Below are 20,656 nucleotides of genomic sequence, written 5' to 3' on the forward strand. Positions count from 1 at the left end.
AGCAGATAGCTAGATCACTCACTCCCACAGTGGTTTAGCAGCATATTTCTTCTTAGTAAAATTCTCCTCGTTGGTAGCCCTAAAGCTTATTAGGTGTCGGACCTGATCCGGAGTCCCTGGAATGAAATGTGATTACTGCAATGCACAAACGTCCTCGTAAAAAAAACAAACAAACAACAACAAAAAAAAGTTTGAACTATGATAACAAGGCAGCAAGCGACGTTATTACTTCGTAACCCCCTCCAAATAACGTTGCTGCCTTATAGTAATGTGAAATATACAACAAATTTGTAGAAAATATGAGTTAACGAGTAGTTAACAGGACACGGCATGTTATCTACCCGACTCGTCATGAACAGCCACACATTGCATTATCTTACGTTAACTCAGAATCAGAACCAGAACCAGCTTTATTGGCCAGGTTCTAACATTGTCCAACAAGTAATTTGACTCCGGTAATTTCACTCTTTGGTATTAAAAATAAACAATAAACAATGTGGTATTTCTATGTACTGTTCAAACTGTTAAAACATACAAAAGCACTGTGATTTTTTTAATTCCATGGGACATTATACTTACATTTGTGGGTTCAATATCCTCCTGCTCTTTGCGCTTCGCCATTTGACTCAAAAAAATGAAAAAATGCTTGCTTGCTCAAAATCGAGACGAGTCTGTAAAGCATGTTTTCCTCGGTCGGCGAGCTATAAATAGACGCAGCCTACGGCGTAGCTTACGGACCCTACGGCGTAGCTTACGTAGCTTACGTAACCATATTCCGGCGCGATCTTAGCGAACAACGGACAAAAAAGGGATGATGTACATTCACTGAGTGAATATTATGAAAGTAAAATATCGGTTTGCGCCGAGAAATGTAATCAAAATGCATTTTTATGCAGAAACTAACTCAAAATATTGATTTTACTCCCAAAAAAACCAGAAATGTCCTCCATGTTTTTTTTTTTGATTCAGTCCGCAAATGACGACGAAAAGCATTCTGGGAAATCTTCATACCCCCTCGCTCGCCAAGTCAGCATCTGAAATCCCTCGATTTGAAGGGGCCATTCTCAGCCCCTAGCCCTCGTTATGCCCCCTCCCCCTAGGTGAAAAGAGGAATTGGGACACCACTACCTTCACGGGAACGCGCAAAAGTTAGGGTTAGGGAAGAAAAGGAGGGCGAGGGGGAGTATTGGGACGCACCCTTAATCTACATAACTTCAACATTTATGGTTACAACGCAAATAAAGAAAATGTAAACCTTCTGTTATCCATTGAAAACATTTTTGCTGACTGGTTAACCATCCATCCATCCATCCATCCATCCATCCATCCATCCATCCATCCATCCATCCATCCATCCATCCATCCATCGTCCGACGCTTATCCGTTCGCGGGTCGCGGGGGCAGCAGCCTCAGCAGGGATGCCCAGACTTCCTTCACCCCAGACACTTCCTCCAGCTCCTCCGGGGGGAGTCCGAGGCGTTCCCAGGCCAGCCGAGACACATAGTCTCTCCAGCGTGTCCTGGGTCTTCCCCGGGGTCTCCTCCCGGTGGGACATGCCTGGAACCCCTCCCTCGATAGGAGGGACATGCCTGGAACACCTCCCTAGGGAGGCGTCCAGGAGGATCCAGTACAGATGCCCAAGCCATCTCAGCTGATTCCTCTCAATGTGAAGGAGCAGTGGCTCGACTCCGAGCTCCCCCCGGGTGACCGAACTCCTCACCCTATCTCTAAGGGAGCGTCCAACCACCCTGCGGAGGAAACTCATCTCGGCCGCTTTTATCCGCGATCTTGTCCTTTCGGTCACTACCCAAAGTTCATGAGCATGGGTCAGGGTAGGTGCGTAGATTGACCGGTAAACCAACAGCTTCGCCTTTCGATTCAGCTCCTTCTTCCCCACGACGGTCCGGTACATCGACCACATAACTGCGGACGCTGCACTGATCCGTCTGTCAATCTCCCGCTCCATCGTTCCCTCACTCGTGAACAAGACCCCGAGATACTTGAACTCCTCCACCTGAGGCAGGACTTCTTCCCCCACCCGGAGAAGACACGCCACCCTTTCCCGGTGGAGAACCATGGCCTCGGTTTTGGAGGTGCTGATTCCCATCCCTGCCGCGTCGCACTCAGCCTCAAACCGCCCCAGCACATGCTGAAGATCCCGGTCCGATGAAGCCAACAGGACAACATCATCCGCAAAAAGCAGAGATGAAATCCTGAGGTTCCCAAACTGGATCCCCTCCGGCCCCTGGCTGCGCCTAGAAATCCTGTCCATAAAAATTATGAACAGGACCGGTGACAAAGGGCAGCCCTGCCGGAGTCCAACATGCACCGGGAACAAGTCTGATCTACTAGCAGATGACGCCACATTCTTTCTCGGGGATGAAAATAAAGTTTCTATTGCAATAAGCACCATAAATGAGTTTTCCAAGGCCTCTGGCCTAAATCTGAATCTTAATAAATGCGAAATTATATCCATTAAGGATTCTGATAAAACATCAATTTGTAGTATTCCAGTCAAAAATGAAGTTGTTTACTTGGGTATTACAATAACTAAGGACCAACAAAAAAGAATTTGGTAACACTTTACAATAAGGGTCCCTTAATTAACGTTAGTTAATGCATTATTAAGCATTAATTAACAGTTTAATAATAGTTAAATAACCATTATTATGTATTACTTAACATTAATTAGCATATTAGTTAATGCATTAATAAACAGTTAGTTAATGCATTATTAAGCATTAATTAACAGTGTAATAATAGTTAAATAACCATTATTATGTATTACTTAACATTAATTAGCATATTAGTTAATGCATTAATAAACAGTTAATGAATGCCTACTGCTCAGAGTTAATTAATACATTAGTAAGCATTAATAAATGTTACATGATGTAATTATTTATCTTTACGTATGCATTACTTAGTATTAAGTAATACATTAGTTAATACATAAGTAAAACATTAATAATGTCCCTAGTAATCATTTACTAATGGTGTTTATTTGGAGTGAATATGCATTAAGTAACAGCTACCTAATACATCTACTAATCATTCGCTAATGGTGTACATGTTTACTGGATGGGCATTATTAAACAACTATTTAGAGTCTTAAGTAATCATTTCCTAATGGTGCTGTGTATGTTATCAGGTAGCTTACCTGATCTTATGAACGGTAACCTGACATAAACCTTAATAAATGTATAGGAGTGGCTCATAACCATTACTTAACCATTAGTAAAGGCTTGCTGGACCCTTATTGTAAAGTGTAACACATTTATCCCTTAGGTAACACATTATTAATGCTTAACTGCCTCATAAGCATTACTAAACCATAATTAACCATTAGTAAATACTATTCTGGACCCTTATTGTAAAGTGTAACACATTTATCCCTTAGGTAACACATTATTAATGCTTAACTGCCTCATAAGCATTACTTAACCATAATTAACCATTAGTAAATACTATTCTGGACCCTTATTGTAAAGTGTAACACATTTATCCCTTAGGTAACACATTATTAATGCTTAACTGCCTCATAAGCATTACTTGACCATAGTTAACCATTAGTAAATTAAGCAATCACATATAAAGAAGTTTACACTTTTTATTTAAAACAAAATAAAACAGATAACAGATAACAGATAACATTTGTTATATGTATACATCTTATACACATATATATATATATATATATATATATATATATATATATATATATATATATATATATATATATATATATATATATATATATATATATATATATATATACACACACACACACACATCTGTGATAACAGATACGTAACAACAATTCACAGAGGAGAGCTTTGAACAAGCATTATTTAGTAACATAATACAATAACACAGTATGATAGGCTGGCATAATTTTATCATCCTTCATTCTATGTATTGTAGCAGAAATGACTTCAGTGGCCTTTATAACTTCCTTGCATCTTTTAGCAAAGTCTGCCACCGTCTCCCCCTTCTCCACCTGATCATATTCTTCTGGAGCAGCTATTGCGAGCTCGGCAATCGCTGCAGTCCTCACAATAGTAAGTCTGTCTACTCCATACTTCTCGAAGGATTTGGCCATATTCTTCCCCGTCTGGAAAATGGCAAGGACTTCCTTGTACCGCTTCACCACATCACCTGGTCCTCCAACTAATATAAACACACAAGAACAAGAAGGAATGTATCATTTGAATCATGAGATTGATGAGAAGAAAAAAACAAATCATTGTATTTTACTGTTAATGTTCAATGTGCCGCGAGACACACTAATCCCATATGTGACACCTCAACACAGTGTAGAAGGATTTTCTGGCACAACTTCACCAAGGTACATGGAAACACCATGACACACACAGGGAATTATCAAGGCTAAATTGGGAGAAAAAGAGGGGCAAATGCTAAATAAAAATGGACACATTTGGGGTGAATCATTTTTGGAAATGAACATTCATTTGGACCGTACTGGTCCTTCTGGTACATCCCTCTATCAGCGTGCAGGGCTTGAATTTAGCACTCGCCACTTGCCATTTGCGACCCAAATTCCTCAAGTGGCGAGACAGATTTTCTTGCCACTTGGCTAGTTAGAAAAATCGAGATTCCCAACTTTTGTGCCATTTATAAGTCAAATTGAGATTCCCAATACTGTGCGCACCATTGCACCTTTTTATTTTTTATTCTTGATGTCAACTCCGGGTGAACCGTCTGAGTCTGACTCTGAAGAATGAATAGTAAACACTCTGAAGAACAACTGGAGAAAATGGACCAATGCAATGTCTCAGTTTGACCAGCAGGGGACACACTGTATAGTTCCTTAAATGGTTTAGCTGTTGTCTTGTGGTTGTCTTAAGACAGGCTAGGTTGGTTGTTGTAGTCTTTATAAGACACTTTTGAGCTAATAATAAAAAGGCTGCTTGTTTTTAAATTCACTTGTTCGTTCTCATTTGGACATTTTTATCCAGCCCAGAATAAACACATTATTTATACAATACACCTGCTGCATTATAGAATATACAGACAGGACAGGATCAAAGTGTTACTTTGAAGGTGTAATGCTATATATTCCTCCATAAATGTTAGATTTACAATTAAGTAGGCAACTACTGAAATTAAATTATACAAGAACACATCATGCAATCTCATTTTCCACCAATAGTATAGTAGTACACTACTGAATGATAATTGTAGCGTATAGAAAAACAGGATTGATGTAATATGGTACTACGATGACTGCTATATACAAGTGATGTCGAAATACAAAAGTAAAGCAAAGTTTTGGTTTTGGCTAGTAAAAAATCTGGTTGGCTAATAACTTTTTTCATCTACTAGCCACTTGGCTAGTAAGTCAAAAAGTTAATTTCAAGCCCTGTCAGCTTGTCATGAGAGATTGATCTACTTGTAGGGACAACAGACACATACAGCTCAAGCCAGCCAAGAAATACGTTTCACATACCCCGCAGGCAAGAGCGATGTTTGCTTTTCTTCGCCTTTTTCTCCTTATCCTGTCAGAGCTGGATTCAGAGCTGGATTCAGAGTCATCCTCACTGTCGTCTTCACTGTCATGCTGCATCTCAGATCCCCTCATCGCTTCATCATCACTGTCTTCTCTTGTGGACTGTTGAGCCTCCTTGAGACATGTCAAAGCTATGGATGCAAGGATTGATAGTTGATTACATCAGTTTGATTGCTTATTGTATACAAACACCTACAACAACAAACACAGCTATGACACAACTTTCGCACCCACAGCGTACACACCCATCATTTTTTAACCCTCGAGCATCCCTTAAAATTAATATACACTTTTTACCCATAGTCCAAATTTGCCTCATTGACTACCATCTCATAAAAGTGCAATGAAAATGTAATACATATTTATTTTCACTTTCACCACATAAAATCTTTTCAACAACTTCAGACCTAGCCATAGATATAAAGTTAATTATAATCTTTAAACATTATTTTTACAACTCCTGATTTTTTCAATAGAAAAATCACAAAATATGCAATATTTTCAAAAATTAGGTTCAAAGTGAAATATATTACAGCATTGACTATGTCAATAATTGATAACATTTATTTTGATGCATTATTATTTTTGGAACAATGATTGTTCATTTAAAAAAACTTACACTCTTTACCTTCATGTCCAAATTTGCCCCATTGACTCCCATTATAACCACATATTTTTTATGTACTGTAATTCTTACCTATTATAATTTTTTTCAGACGAATTCCTAATAAATCTAAGCCTCTACCTTCAAAATACAGAGAAAACAGGTTTTATGTCTGGTGACCCCCCCAAAACTAGCAGGGGCAGCAGAGCTTCATCACATCAAGTTTCAGTGACGTCTCATCCATCCCGCTCCGTGTTTAGTTGGGGTCTTCAGTTTAAAAAAGTGTCAGCCTTCACGACGTAAACTTCTTCTTCTCCATTATTCAAGTGTTACTGAGTCAAATATGCAGCATCTTTTTGAAAAGTTTACATTTTGTCAGAATGATGTATTTGTTATGACAACTTGAATTGTGAACTTTTCAAAAAAAAGTGTCATAAAGTTAACATTAAGAGCTAACAGTTTAACGTAGTTAGATTAATCTTACCATGTTTTCCAGATGAATTTCCCTCTTCCGCTTTTTCCTTCTGCGTGGTTAGCCTGGTCCTTCGAGGTGAGACTCCAAGCTCATCCATCCTGAGACGCTTCTGTAGATGGGGCCGCGGTCAGTGCGCGCAAAGAAAAAAGTGCGGCGTGCGGCGTTCAGGCCAATTCGGAACTAAGGCTTTTAACTAAGGCCTAATATTGGTGCTCCTAATCGGGAAATTCAGAGTCTTCTTGGAGAATCAGTTTTCTGACATCACATAACAATGTCTAATGTCAATGTCTGGAACGCTTTGAAGACAGAAATGGGAGTTTTCAATGGGGAAACCCAGAGTTCTGAGGCGTCATGAACGCAGCATTGGCGCACACCAGAACTCAGGAGTTATCGCGGTGAAACCTGGGTGGAACTGCCTTGTAGGAGGAGTAGAATTTTCTGGCAGGACGGACAGTAATTTTAATAGGATAGCCACTTACCAAGCTGCAAGTTTCATTTTAGGAGCACTTTAGTGGGTTTCATTTTAGTGGGATAAAGTTAGCAAACAAGTTGAGTGAGCTGACAGAAGGCAAAAAAAAAAACACCTCAAACTAATTGAATGGCTCCAAAAGAAAAAAATACTGAGATGGAAAGTCAAGTGCAGATGGTGGATCTGTGGACCGATTTGAATGGTAGGTAACTTTGGCTAACATTGTGGGATAACTTTTTTGGTCAGTATTATTATTATTATTATTATTATTCGCCAGCTTGATTTCATGATGGACAACATTGCTGCATCCTCAAGAACCCTTTCAAGAATGGCAAAGCAACGGGAGGTCTGCGTGACAGCGATGGAGAGGCTGCATCATAGAGAAGGACAGAGAATTGGGGGAAGGAGCATTTCGTGGTGATAGATGAGTCACTTCAGACATAAAAGAAAGGTAACTTTTTATATTAACTGCTACAAATTGTTAGGCTGCTAATTATGACTTAGTCTTGTGATGCCCAACGTTCAGGTCGAGACTGGACAAGACTTGAATGTCTGGGGAAGTTAGTGCAGGATTTTGTAATAGTGCTACCGCTGGTTGCAACCAGCTTCCTTGAAAAGGTAAAATAGGTAAAATAGGCAGGTTAAATAAGAGTTTTCTTTTTCCTGCTCCTTTCTGAACATGGATAAAGATGCAACTGTTTGCTATTTCCTTTGGTACAATTTGAATGTTTCCATGGGCAGAACAAGTAAATGAAATTAAATGAAAATCTGTGTTAGTCTTCCATCCTCAACCAATGATTGGTTAGCTCTGCTTTGCACACACCTTACCAGAAACGTCAGCAATGTTAGCAACGAAAGGCCCACCCTAAAAGACTGTTGGTTGGTTTTGCAACACTGTTTTTTTTTAAACTCACAAAACGTTTCCACCCAGACACCCGCTTATTTTTACAAAATTGAGGTGGAACTTCCCCAGACAATCATTTTGAAATATTAGAGTTTGGAAACGAGACTAGTTATAACCACATCACCAATGTGGGAAAAATTAATTAGTATATTCAAAGATTCAATATGTAAATTTTGATCAGAATTTTGAGGTAAAACATTACAAAATCATGTGCAATTATCAGAAATATGTTTAGAAAGAAGAGTTTAAATGTTATGTCAAAGACATTTACCAATTGAAGATGCAAAAGGCACCAAATACAACCGCAACAGTAAAAGTTGGTGGCAAAGTGCAAATATGCGGCCTCCAGCAGGGTGCGGATTTTTATTTTAAAAGTTGTACCAGCGCTCCTGCTCCATCCCGCTCCAATTTAGCTCCAGGGCCACCCATACCTGACCTACAACCAGCTTGTTTTCTAGCTGGATCTGTTTGTTATCGAAAAGTATGTAATTGATTAAATTATTATTCAAACTGTGGGAGGGAAGAGATCTGAAACAGAACTCATACTGGAATCTGACGATGCCAGGTTTGGGTTTAAGTGTACAACGCTGCTTTTTTGGACAGGTCTGTGAGCAAGGAGCAAGAAAATTCTCACCTGCTCTGTTTCCCTCACATGCTCTGGTCCACCATCCTAATGTGGAGATCTATACTGTATTTTTTAGCCTGGTATTTGGCTGTACTTTGTGTGTATAAAAAGAGTTAAAAACTGCGAGATCTAACTGCTGTCTGAGCGTCGATCAGCTGAGCCAGAGCACAATGGGTGGGTCACTACACAGCTGTAGCAGCATATGTGTATGTTTTATAACATCGGCAAGAAAAAAAAACATTGTTGATTGTCTTCTCAATCGCAGTGAAACGATTGGATTGCCGATCGACAGAAGATAAGTTGAAACAGCAGCCCATCATTTATAATGTTCATGCTTATAGTGATGAAAAACAGAATGGGACAGAATCATTCCTATAGAAACTCTTAAATGTGGCTATAGTAATCATCCATTCCATGGAAATCTTGCATTTTACTTTGTCTAATCAGATTTGTCAACTTTATTCCTGCTAACATTATAAATGCATCTGACACAAGGTTAATAATCTTGTTTCTTGTTCTGTCATTTTCCCCAAAACACAGTATGGAAGGGGCAGGATGGCTGGGGGCTGGAAGCGGAGGAAGTGGGTGTTCGGGATGCTGGGGGTGCAAAGCACGCGGAGGCGGCCAGGGCGAAGACATCCAGGGAAGCCGGTGCTTTGCTTGGTGGAGAAGAGGGGGAGGAGAGAACTGGTGCCACTCATAGCTCATCATGTCAAAAGGGAGCAGACATTTCCAGGGAGGCTAAACAGAGGGTGGCCTATCATACTGTGTTATTGTATTATACTAAATAATGTTTGTTCAAAGATCTCCTCTGTGCGAATTGTTGTTACGTATCTGTTATCACAGATGTGTGTGTATATGTATATATATATATATATATATATATATATATATATATATATATATATATATATATATATATATATATATATATATATATATATATATATATATGTATGTATGTATGTATGTATGTATAAGATGTATACATATAACAAATGTTATCTGTTATCTGTTATCTGTTTTATTTTGTTTTAAATAAAAAGTGTAAACTTCTTTATATGTGATTGCTTAATTTACTAATGGTTAACTATGGTCAAGTAATGCTTATGAGGCAGTTAAGCATCAATAATGTGTTACCTAAGGGATACATGTGTTACACTTTACAATAAGGGTCCAGAATAGTATTTACTAATGGTTAATTATGGTTAAGTAATGCTTATGAGGCAGTTAAGCATTAATAATGTGTTACCTAAGGGATAAATATGTTACACTTTACAATAAGGGTCCAGCAAGCCTTTACTAATGGTTAAGTAATGGTTATGAGCCACTCCTATACATTTATCAAGGTTTATGTCAGGTTACTGTTCATAAGGTTAGGTAAGCTACCTGATAACATACACAGCACCATTAGGAAATGATTACTTAAGACTCTAAATAGTTGTTTAATAATGCCCATCCAGTAAACATGTACACCATTAGCGAATGATTAGTAGATGTATTAGGTAGCTGTTACTTAATGCATATTCACTCCAAATAAACACCATTAGTAAATGATTACTAGGGACATTATTAACGTTTTGCTTATGTATTAACTAATGTATTACTTAATACTAAGTAATGCATACATAAGGATAAATAATTACATCATGTAACGTTTATTAATGCTTACTAATGTATTAATTAACTCTGAGCAGTAGGCATTCATTAACTGTTTATTAATGCATTAACTAATATGCTAATTAATGTTAAGTAATACATAATAATGGTTATTTAACTATTATTACACTGTTAATTAATGCTTAATAATGCATTAACTAACTGTTTATTAATGCATTAACTAATATGCTAATTAATGTTAAGTAATACATAATAATGGTTATTTAACTATTATTAAACTGTTAATTAATGCTTAATAATGCATTAACTAACGTTAATTAAGGGACCCTTATTGTAAAGTGTTACCAAGAATTTCACTGAATTTCAATCCTATTATCCAAAGAACTAAAAAAAAAGCTAAACCAGTGGCTATTATGGGATCTCTCTCTTAGAGGTAGAGTTCTACTCACCAAGGCGGAAGGAATATCACGTTAACATATGCATCTCTGTCTCTGTTCGTGGACAACAAACGTATTGCTCAGATTGACAGGCTGCTTCTCAACTTCTTGTGGAAAAATAGAACTCATTATCTGAAAAAAATCTGTTTTAATGAATGACTATGAAAATGGTGGACTTCATTTTCTAAATTTCTGCACCCTAAATAACACATTTAAGATAAAATTGGTTGAAACAATTCTTCAAAAATCCTAACTCTATCTGGAATGTCTACCCTTCCATATTCTGTCAAAACTGGGTGGATTAAACTTTTTCTTTACCTGTAACTACAATATTGAGAAAATCCCGATAGAAATGTCTTCCTTTCACCGTCAGGCCTTCCTGTCATGGTCTCTTATTTTAAAACACATCTTTTCACCCCACAAATACCTCATATGGAACAACAAAGACATATTGTTTAAACATAAATCCCTATTTATTGAGTACTGGTTTAATAACAACATTGTATATGTAGCTCAGTTGTTTAACAGGGACGGTCTTCTCTACTCCTATAATGAGTTTCTAGCAGAATACAATATTCCTGTGTCATCTGGCGACTTTGCAAAAGTATTTGGAGCAATCCCTTCTGGTGTTTGCATGTTTTTTAGATCTCAACCAAGAGTGGAAACCCAACAATTATCCCTGTTATTATTGACTGATACTCCAATTGGCCAAATCTGTTTGTCCTGTAACCGTGGTAAGAACAATAAGTTGATTAGATTCTTGTTTAGACAGGATGTCACCACAGTTTCTTATGTGGTCTCACACTGGAATAGGTACATGAATCATATTGGCTGGAAAACGGTCTGGCTCTTACCCAACCGATACCTGTTGACCTACAAAGTTACAGAAATATTGTTTAAAATAATTCATAGATTTTATCCTTCTAATGATCATATTGTCAAAAGGTTTGAAATAGACGTTGATGTGAAATGTGCTTTCTGTTCTTTAAATATTGAAACAATTACTCATTTATTTTGGCTCTGCCCCATTGTCCAAAACCTCTGGATTGATATATGTAATTTTATTGTTAACAATATTCAACAAGAATTTAAGTTGTTTTTGAGGGATGTGCTGTTTGGACTCTATGACTTTGACAGGATTAAGGCAAAACCCAATGAAACATTCATTATTAACCTCGTCATACTGTTGGCAAAATTTCACATTCACAAATGTAAATTTACACATAGAAAACATTCTTTTGTTGCTTATTACAATGAGCTCAATCAGGTTTTTTGCCAGTGTCATCTCACATCTTACACGGAGCCACTGTGATCTGCATCTTTTCTACAAAATAAACGATTAAGTCTAAAGAAATGTATGGATCTGGTTAAATACAAAACAGCGCAAATAATGTTTAAAGCAAAGAATAATCTACTACCATCTAATTTTAGAAAACATAAAGTAGGAACAACAATGTGCAGCATGTGCATATGGAACTGTGGAGACTCTGTGGAACAGTTTGGAGCTGGAAATGAAAAGGTACTAACATAAATCTGTTTAAAAAGAGATACAAACAATTATTTATAAACAGGTAGAGGGGGTTGCAAAAGTATTCACACCTGTAATTGAAATATTTTTTGAATCTGAATTGTATGTGATGGATCACAAAATAGTCTAAGTTGGTGAAGTGAAATATCTATTAAACAGTCATTTAAAAAAATAAAACACTTAACATTAGCATGGAAGAGGAAATGGGGTAACGAGTGTGAGAAACAAATAAAATAGGGAAAAATGGTATATTATACTTGCTCAAGATATGTTTAGATATTTATGTGAATATTTATGTAATATATATTGTCTTGTCACCTGTTCAGAACCTGTCATCTACTTCAGTTGTTACCTGTTCAGTTTAACTATTACTGACCCCTGGTGGTCAGTGCTAGTATTGCGTTATTTCTGCAAGTACTTTTCCACTCAGTGGTGTTCAACTAGTTATACACCAGGTGCTCATTAGTGCAGTGGACACCAAACATTGTAGATGTCAAGACGTTTTTCTCCTCATATAAGCCTTGAAGTGGATATATCTGTAAGTAGATATGGAAAATATTGCTGATAAGATGCCACCTATTTATAATATTATGATATTTCATTTGTATAATTTATGCAGTATATTAACATACATTTTGTATTGTACTGTATTTCAGTTTTACAGAAACGACAGTAAAGCCATACTCTTTTGAAGAAAACGGTTTGCTGGAGTTTGTTGTTAGCTATCTGTCAAGCTGTTGTCCGGGTACACCACCGCGAGGACGGAATAGTAAAAAGATATCTACTCAGCGGGCAGATCATCACAAGGAGAGGAATCTTCATACAGAGTGCCAACATCATCATCCTCATCACCACCCCTGCTCACACCAGGTATACAGCAATACTGCCTGATGTCGATAAAACAAGAGGTGACAATGGAGTCTACAGAAGAGGAAAGTAAAAGTCAACTTGAGATGAGCCAATCGAGCCAATTGAAGACAAGGTCAGAAGCCTCTTGCAGTACCAGGAAATCGAATACTTCTGCTATCAGTTCAGCAGCTGTCGTTGCACGTGCACGTGCTGAGTATGCCAGGAAGGAATCACAGATTTTGATTGAGAAAGCCCAGTTGGATGCTAAATTAAAGAACTTGCAACATGATAAAGAAGTGGCAGAAGCCATGGCTGTAGTGAATGTCCTTGAGTCAGCTGGGGATGATAAAAGCAGTGCTGGAGAACCTATCACTCATGTGATCACCGAACGCACACGGCAGTACGTAGAACAACAGTCAGAGCTACGGCTGTCTGGTGAAGAGAATTTTCACTCTGCTGAAGGCGATAAGCGGTCTGCTGATGGCCATAAGCAAGCTATGACCCACATAGAGCCTACAGTCCATGTACTGAGATCACCAACACCACCAAGGCAGCGCCTGAATGTCTCATATGATACACAGCGCTTCTCTACTATACAGCATGAAGACATTCCTGCATCACAACGACATGGTAGGCCAATGACAAAACTTAACCGGCCTTCGCCAGAGCACCGCAAACCCAGCAGGTTTCAAAGCTCACCACCACACAAACCCACTGAAACCGGTGATACAAGCAACATCAGTGACATGGCTAGGTATCTAGCACGCAGAGACATTGTCACTTCCGGTCTTACCAAGTTCGATGATTCACCTGAAAATTATCGGGCTTGGAGGACGTCCTTTTAAGAACGTCATTGATGGTCTACTACTCAGTGCCAATGAAGAACTTGACCTTCTGGTTAAGTGGTTGGGAAGTGAGTCTGCAAAACATGTGAAGAGAATGCGTGCAGTGCATATAAGTGATCCAGATCTCGGCCTGCACAAAGCTTGGCAACGCTTGGAAGAATGCTTCGGGTCTGCAGAAGTAATCGAAAAGTCCCTCTTCGACAGGCTGGACAAATTTCCTAAAATCACTAATAAAGACCCTATGCAACTGAGGGAGCTCAGCGACCTACTCCAAGAGTTGGAATCGGCCAAGTTCGAGGGTTACCTGACTGGTTTGGGGTATCTAGACACTCCACGTGGTATCGCACCTATTGTGGAGAAATTGCCCTACAACATTCAAGAGAAGTGGATCTCACAGGGTTCCAGATACAAAGATGAGAATCTAGTTGCCTTTCCCCCTTTTGAATTCTTCTGTGATTTCATCAGCCGAGAGGTAAGAGCTCGCAATGACCCAAGTTTTAGGCTCTCGACGACTTTTTCATCCTATATTAAGCCAGAGCAGCCATTCAAAAGACAAGGCAAGAGCATGATAACTGTACATAAGACAGATGTCGCACAAGAGAAAGATGATTCAGGCTCCACGACTGGTGATGTTAAAAAGCTATGCCCTCTCCATAAAAAGCCGCACCCTTTAGCTCGCTGCAGAGGATTCCGAAGCAAGCCTCTCGAAGAGCGCAAGGCTTTTCTCAGAGACAACGGTATTTGCTTTAGATGTTGTTCCACAACAACTCACCAAGCCAAGAACTGCACCGCAGCCATCAAATGCAAGGAATGTGAATGTGATCGCCACATCGCTGCACTTCATCCAGGACCTGCCCCTTCAGCCCCGTCTGAGCATGGCGGGGAGGGAGATGGAGAGCCAGCCCAATCTACAGTCACCTCAAAATGTACTGATGTTTGTGGAAAGGGTCAAAGCGGCAGATCCTGTTCAAAGATTTGCCTGGTTAATATATTCCCAGAAACACACCCAGAGAGCGCCATAAGAGCATACGTTGTGCTTGATGACCAAAGCAATCGGTCACTTGCACGGTCTGAGCTTTTTGATATGTTCCACATCAAAGGGTCAGATTCTCCGTTCACACTTCGTACTTGTGCAGGTACGACTCCGATGACCGGAAGAAGAGCTAAAGGATTTGTAGTGGGATCTGTCGATGGAACCACAAGAGTGTCTCTACCCACGCTGATAGAGTGTAATAACATTCCTACCGACAGAGCTGAAATACCTACGCCAGAGGCGGCGTTGCATCATTCCCATCTCAAAGCAATAGCACACAGCATACCACCTTTGGATTCTAAAGCACAGATCCTCCTCCTACTAGGCCGCGACATCCTTAGAGTGCATAAGGTGCGGGAGCAGCGGAACGGTCCAAATGATGCCCCCTACGCACAGCGACTCGACCTTGGATGGGTCATCATAGGAGAAGTCTGCCTTGAGGCAGCCCATAAACCTACAGACATCAAAAGCTACCACACCAATGTGCTGGAGAACCAACGCCCTTCATTCTTCAGACCATGTCCGAACAAGATCCAGGTGAAGGAGCAGTACGTCCCAAAGCCAGCACATCAAGTTGCCGCAGCACAAGGCACCTGCAATATCCAAGAGGACAACGTGGGAAGCTCTATCTTCAATACATCTGCAGATGACAACAAGATTGGACTCTCTATTGAAGACAGACAGTTCTTGGAAGTCATGGACAAAGAGATGTATATGGATGACAGTAACAGCTGGGTGGCACCACTGCCATTCAGAAGACTACGTCAGCGACTCCCGAACAACCGAGAGCAGGCCCTTATGCGACTTAACTCTCTTCAGCGCATGCTGGAGAAAAGGCCCGAAATGAACAGTCACTTCATCACATTCATGCAGAATATTTTCGACCGTGACCACGCTGAGCTGGCTCCTACATTGAAGGATGGACAAGAATGCTGGTACTTACCTACGTTTGGGGTTTACCACCCGCAGAAACCAGGCCAGATTCGTGTCGTCTTCGATTCCAGTGCAAAGTGGAAAGGCGTGTCATTGAATGACGTTCTCTTGACTGGTCCGGACTTGAATAACAGTCTCATAGGCGTACTGATGCGATTCAGACGGGAACCGATTGCTGTCACTGTGGACATTGAGCAAATGTTCCACAGCTTTGTTGTGAGAGAAGATCACAGGGATTTTCTACGTTTCCTCTGGTACAAGGACAACGACCCCAGCAAGAACATATGTGAGTACCGCATGAAGGTTCACGTATTCGGCAACAGTCCCTCGCCTGCGGTTGCAATCTATGGTCTTCGGCGTGCTGCAGCTCACGGTGAAAGTGAATATGGATCTGATGCCAAGGAGTTCATTGAAAGAGAGTTCTATGTGGACGATGGACTCTTGTCCCGGCCCACAACACGTGAAGTCGTTGACTTGCTGAGGCGGACACAGGAGATGCTTGCAGTGTCGAACCTGCAACTTCACAAAGTAGCTTCTAATAGGCAAGAAGTTATGGAAGCTTTCCCTGCCGAGGAACGAGCAAAGGGACTAAAAGACCTGAACTTGGATGTCGATCCCACTCCCATTCAACGGAGCCTTGGGGTAAGCTGGGATCTGAAGAAAGATGTCTTCACATTTCAAGTAGCAGAATCAACGAAGCCCTTCACACGTCGGGGTGTCCTAGCTACTGTCAACGGACTCTTCGATCCACTGGGATTTGTTTCACCTGTTACCATACAGGGAAAGATCTTGCTACGAGAACTCACTAATGAAGCCTCAGATTGGGACTCTCCTCTTCCTCCAGAAAGGGAAGATAAGTGGAATTCTTGGAGAAGTTCTCTTCAAGACCTCAGGCAGTTAGAGATTCCAAGACCCTATTCTGCTTCGACAATTTCAACAGCAACAAGAAGGGAGCTGCACGTGTTCTCTGATGCTTCCGAAAAAGCTATCGCAGCTGTCGCCTATCTCCAAGTTACTGATGCTGATCAAAATCGTCAACTAGGATTCGTCATTGGAAAAGCAAAGTTAGCTCCTCAGTCAGCCCACACTATTCCAAGATTGGAACTGGGAGCTGCCGTCCTGGCTGTGGAGGTTGCCGAGCTAGTCACAAGCAAACTAGACGTGGCTCTGGACGATGTCAAGTTCTACACTGATAGCCGAGTTGTCCTGGGTTACATTAACAACCAAACAAGAAGGTTCTACGTCTATGTGAGCAACAGAGTGCAGCGTATACGGAGGTCTTCTGAACCAACCCAGTGGCACTACATCTCCACAAGTCATAACTCTGCTGACATTGCTACACGTTCTGTGCCTGCAGCCATGTTGGGCAATACAACCTGGCTCAAAGGACCCGAGTTTCTGCTACAAGCATCAGAACAGTCTACACCTGAAGCCTTTGATCTAATCGAGCCTGATTCAGACAAAGAGGTACGGGCACACATCACCGATGTGTCCAAGGATCGAACCTACCTTGAATCTCACAGATTTGAGCGTTTCTCCTCATGGAAGAGGCTTGTGCGAGCCATCAGCGGACTCATCCACATTGTAGAATCCTACAAGGCGAAAAACAGAGCCCAGGATCAAACTTGCGGTTCATGGCATTACTGCAAGCAGCCTCGTACAGTTGAAGAACTGAAGAAAGCTGAACTCGTCATCATCAAATGCGTGCAGAGAGAAGCTTACAAGAACGAGCTTGACTGCATAGCAGCTGGAAGGGATCTCTCAAGAAGTAGTCCTCTGAGGAAACTCAACCCCTACTGCGATGAAGATGGACTCCTGAGGATAGGAGGACGGCTCAGACAATCAGAACTTGCCTACAAAGAAAAGCATCCTCTTATTATCCCGGGACGGACCCACATTGCAAAGCTGCTTGTGGAACACTATCACCAACGGGTGATGCACCAAGGCAGAGTTTTCACTGAAGGTGCACTGTGCACTGCAGGATATTGGATCATGGGAGCAACGAGGTTGATCAAAAGCATCCTTCACAACTGCATTACATGCAACAAACTCAGAGGAAGAGTTACAGAGCAGAGGATGGCCGACCTACCCCATGATCGCCTGAGTAGTGACCCTCCGTTCAGCTACGTGGGACTGGACGTCTTCGGCCCCTGGCATGTGATCACAAGACGGACAAGAGGAGGACAAGCGAACAGTAAAAGATGGGCTGTTCTCTTTACTTGCCTAAGTACACGCGCCGTTCACATTGAATTGATCGAGTCAATGGACACGTCAAGCTTTATTAATGCACTGCGCAGGTTCTTTAGTCTGCGAGGACCTGCCAAGCAGATTCGATCAGATTGTGGAACTAATTTCGTGGGCGCCATCAGAGAGTTGGGTTTTCTGCTATCCGACCCCAACATGCCTAGCATCAGAAGGTATTTGGGAGAAGAAGGATGCTCATGGATCCTAAACCCGCCTCATTCATCCCATATGGGAGGATCCTGGGAAAGGATGATAGGCATATCAAGGCGTATCCTCGACTCCATGCTGCTCCAGATTAGCCCTTCTCGCCTGACTCACGAAGTGCTCTCCACCCTGATGGCAGAAGTTACCGCCATAATCAATGCCAGACCCCTCACCCCTATTTCAATGGATCCAGACTCTCCATTTCTCCTGACGCCGGCTATGCTTCTAACCCAGAAGGTGTGCACTCCACTTCCTCCTCCAGGAAGCTTCACTGATGCAGATCTCCACAGACAGCAGTGGAAACAGGTTCAGCATCTGGCAAACACCTTTTGGAGTCGTTGGAGACGCGAATATCTCCAAACACTACAAAGTCGCAGCAAGTGGCAAAACGAACGCCCTGACCTCAAAATAGGCGATTTGGTGTTGCTCAAAGATGCACAAGCCAAGCGCAATGACTGGCCTATGGGGCTCGTCAGCAAGACATTCCCGGACAAAGATGGGAAGACAAGAAGAATCGAAGTGAAGATCACCAAGCATGGGACAGCTAAGACATTCTTGAGACCCATATCTGAGACGGTGCTTATCATGTCTCCTAAAGACTGAATATTTCTTAGTTTATGTTATAGTGGCATACTTTAGTATACCAGACGGGGAGTGTCTTGTCACCTGTTCAGAACCTGTCATCTACTTCAGTTGTTACCTGTTCAGTTTAACTATTACTGACCCCTGGTGGTCAGTGCTAGTATTGCGTTATTTCTGCAAGTACTTTTCCACTCAGTGGTGTTCAACTAGTTATACACCAGGTGCTCATTAGTGCAGTGGACACCAAACATTGTAGATGTCAAGACGTTTTTCTCCTCATATAAGCCTTGAAGTGGATATATCTGTAAGTAGATATGGAAAATATTGCTGATAAGATGCCACCTATTTATAATATTATGATATTTCATTTGTATAATTTATGCAGTATATTAACATACATTTTGTATTGTACTGTATTTCAGTTTTACAGAAACGACAGTAAAGCCATACTCTTTTGAAGAAAACGGTTTGCTGGAGTTTGTTGTTAGCTATCTGTCAAGCTGTTGTCCGGGTACACCACCGCGAGGACGGAATAGTATAGTATATGTTGAGAGGGATAGTTATAATTATGTAATATATGTTATATATTTATTAGGTATGTAGCATATATATATTTATAGGGATATTTATGTAGTTATATAGTATATATTTATATAGATTTATAAAATATTTGTATTTTCTATACATTGATATAATATTCATGTAATATAAATGTTTAGCTATATACTTATATGGATAATTATGTGGTAATAGGCATGTTTTACATAGTATTTATATAGACTATATTTATATGGATATTGTGTAGATATAATAATAGCAATAATGTAAATTCATAGAGTTATAAAGGGGTAGGAACTAGGAAAAAGTGTAGACTTCTTCCTACTCCTTTTTTCCAACATATGTGAATATGAAGATGTTACTGTTTATTTTTTATTTTAATTTTTTACATGTTCGAAATAAACATTCATTCATTCATTCATTCATTCATTCATTCATTCATTCATTCATAAAGTGTGAAATATCAGTCTGGTCCAGAGTCTGAATGGAGCATGAAAGGCAGCACCAAGTAAACAGAACAACAAGTTAGTTCGGGATGTTTCCGAATCCCACATCAGCAGCTGCTTGAGCTGGGGAGTTTCCCATTTAGTTGGTTTGCTTCATCACCACGGCTTTTAACTGGAAACAAAGGGATCTTGTAGGAGTCATACTCATGTGTTCATTCATTCAACTTTCCAGGGTTACGTACCGACTCTGTGGAGTCTGATTTCAGGTTTCCAGGCGAGGTCCAACAGTCTGCGCTGACGGTCGAGCTCTTCTTCATACTCCAAGATGCTTTTTTCAAACACTGACAATATTTCTACAGCAGCTGCTGTTAGTCGCTGACCGATAAACTCTCTCAGATGACTCACCTTAGACATTGTTGAAGAGGAAAAAGAAAGGAAACAACAGAACCGTCCTCCTCAAAGGAATCACTGCTCTTCTTCTTCTTCTTCTTCTTCTTCTTCTTCTTCTTCTTCTTCTTCTTGTTTATTGGCGGTTGGCAAACCAACTTGAAGGTGCATTACCGCCACCTACTGGACTGGAGTGTGGAACACTAGACTAGCAGACAAAATAATAAAAAATAAATAAGAAAAGAAAAATACTAATAAAATAAATAAATAAAATAAAACAAAAACTAAATAAGGAAATCAAATCCTCTCCAGTAGCCCTGTATCTTTCAGATATGCCTTCAAATGCTTGAGCATAACTCCTGACTCTGCTCCTAGCAAGTTCC

General features: G+C 40.4%; 1 protein-coding gene across 1 annotated transcript in view; it reads right to left on the reverse strand.

Annotated features, from left to right (window-relative positions):
- The window catches only part of LOC133440750 (zinc finger protein 585A-like), a 99,094-nt gene that overhangs the window by 73,327 nt on the left and 5,111 nt on the right, over positions 1 to 20,656 (reverse strand). The gene's annotated exons all lie outside the window — the stretch shown is intronic.

This window comes from Cololabis saira, chromosome 3 (assembly GCF_033807715.1).
Source record: "Cololabis saira isolate AMF1-May2022 chromosome 3, fColSai1.1, whole genome shotgun sequence".
Lineage (NCBI taxonomy): Eukaryota > Metazoa > Chordata > Actinopteri > Beloniformes > Belonidae > Cololabis > Cololabis saira.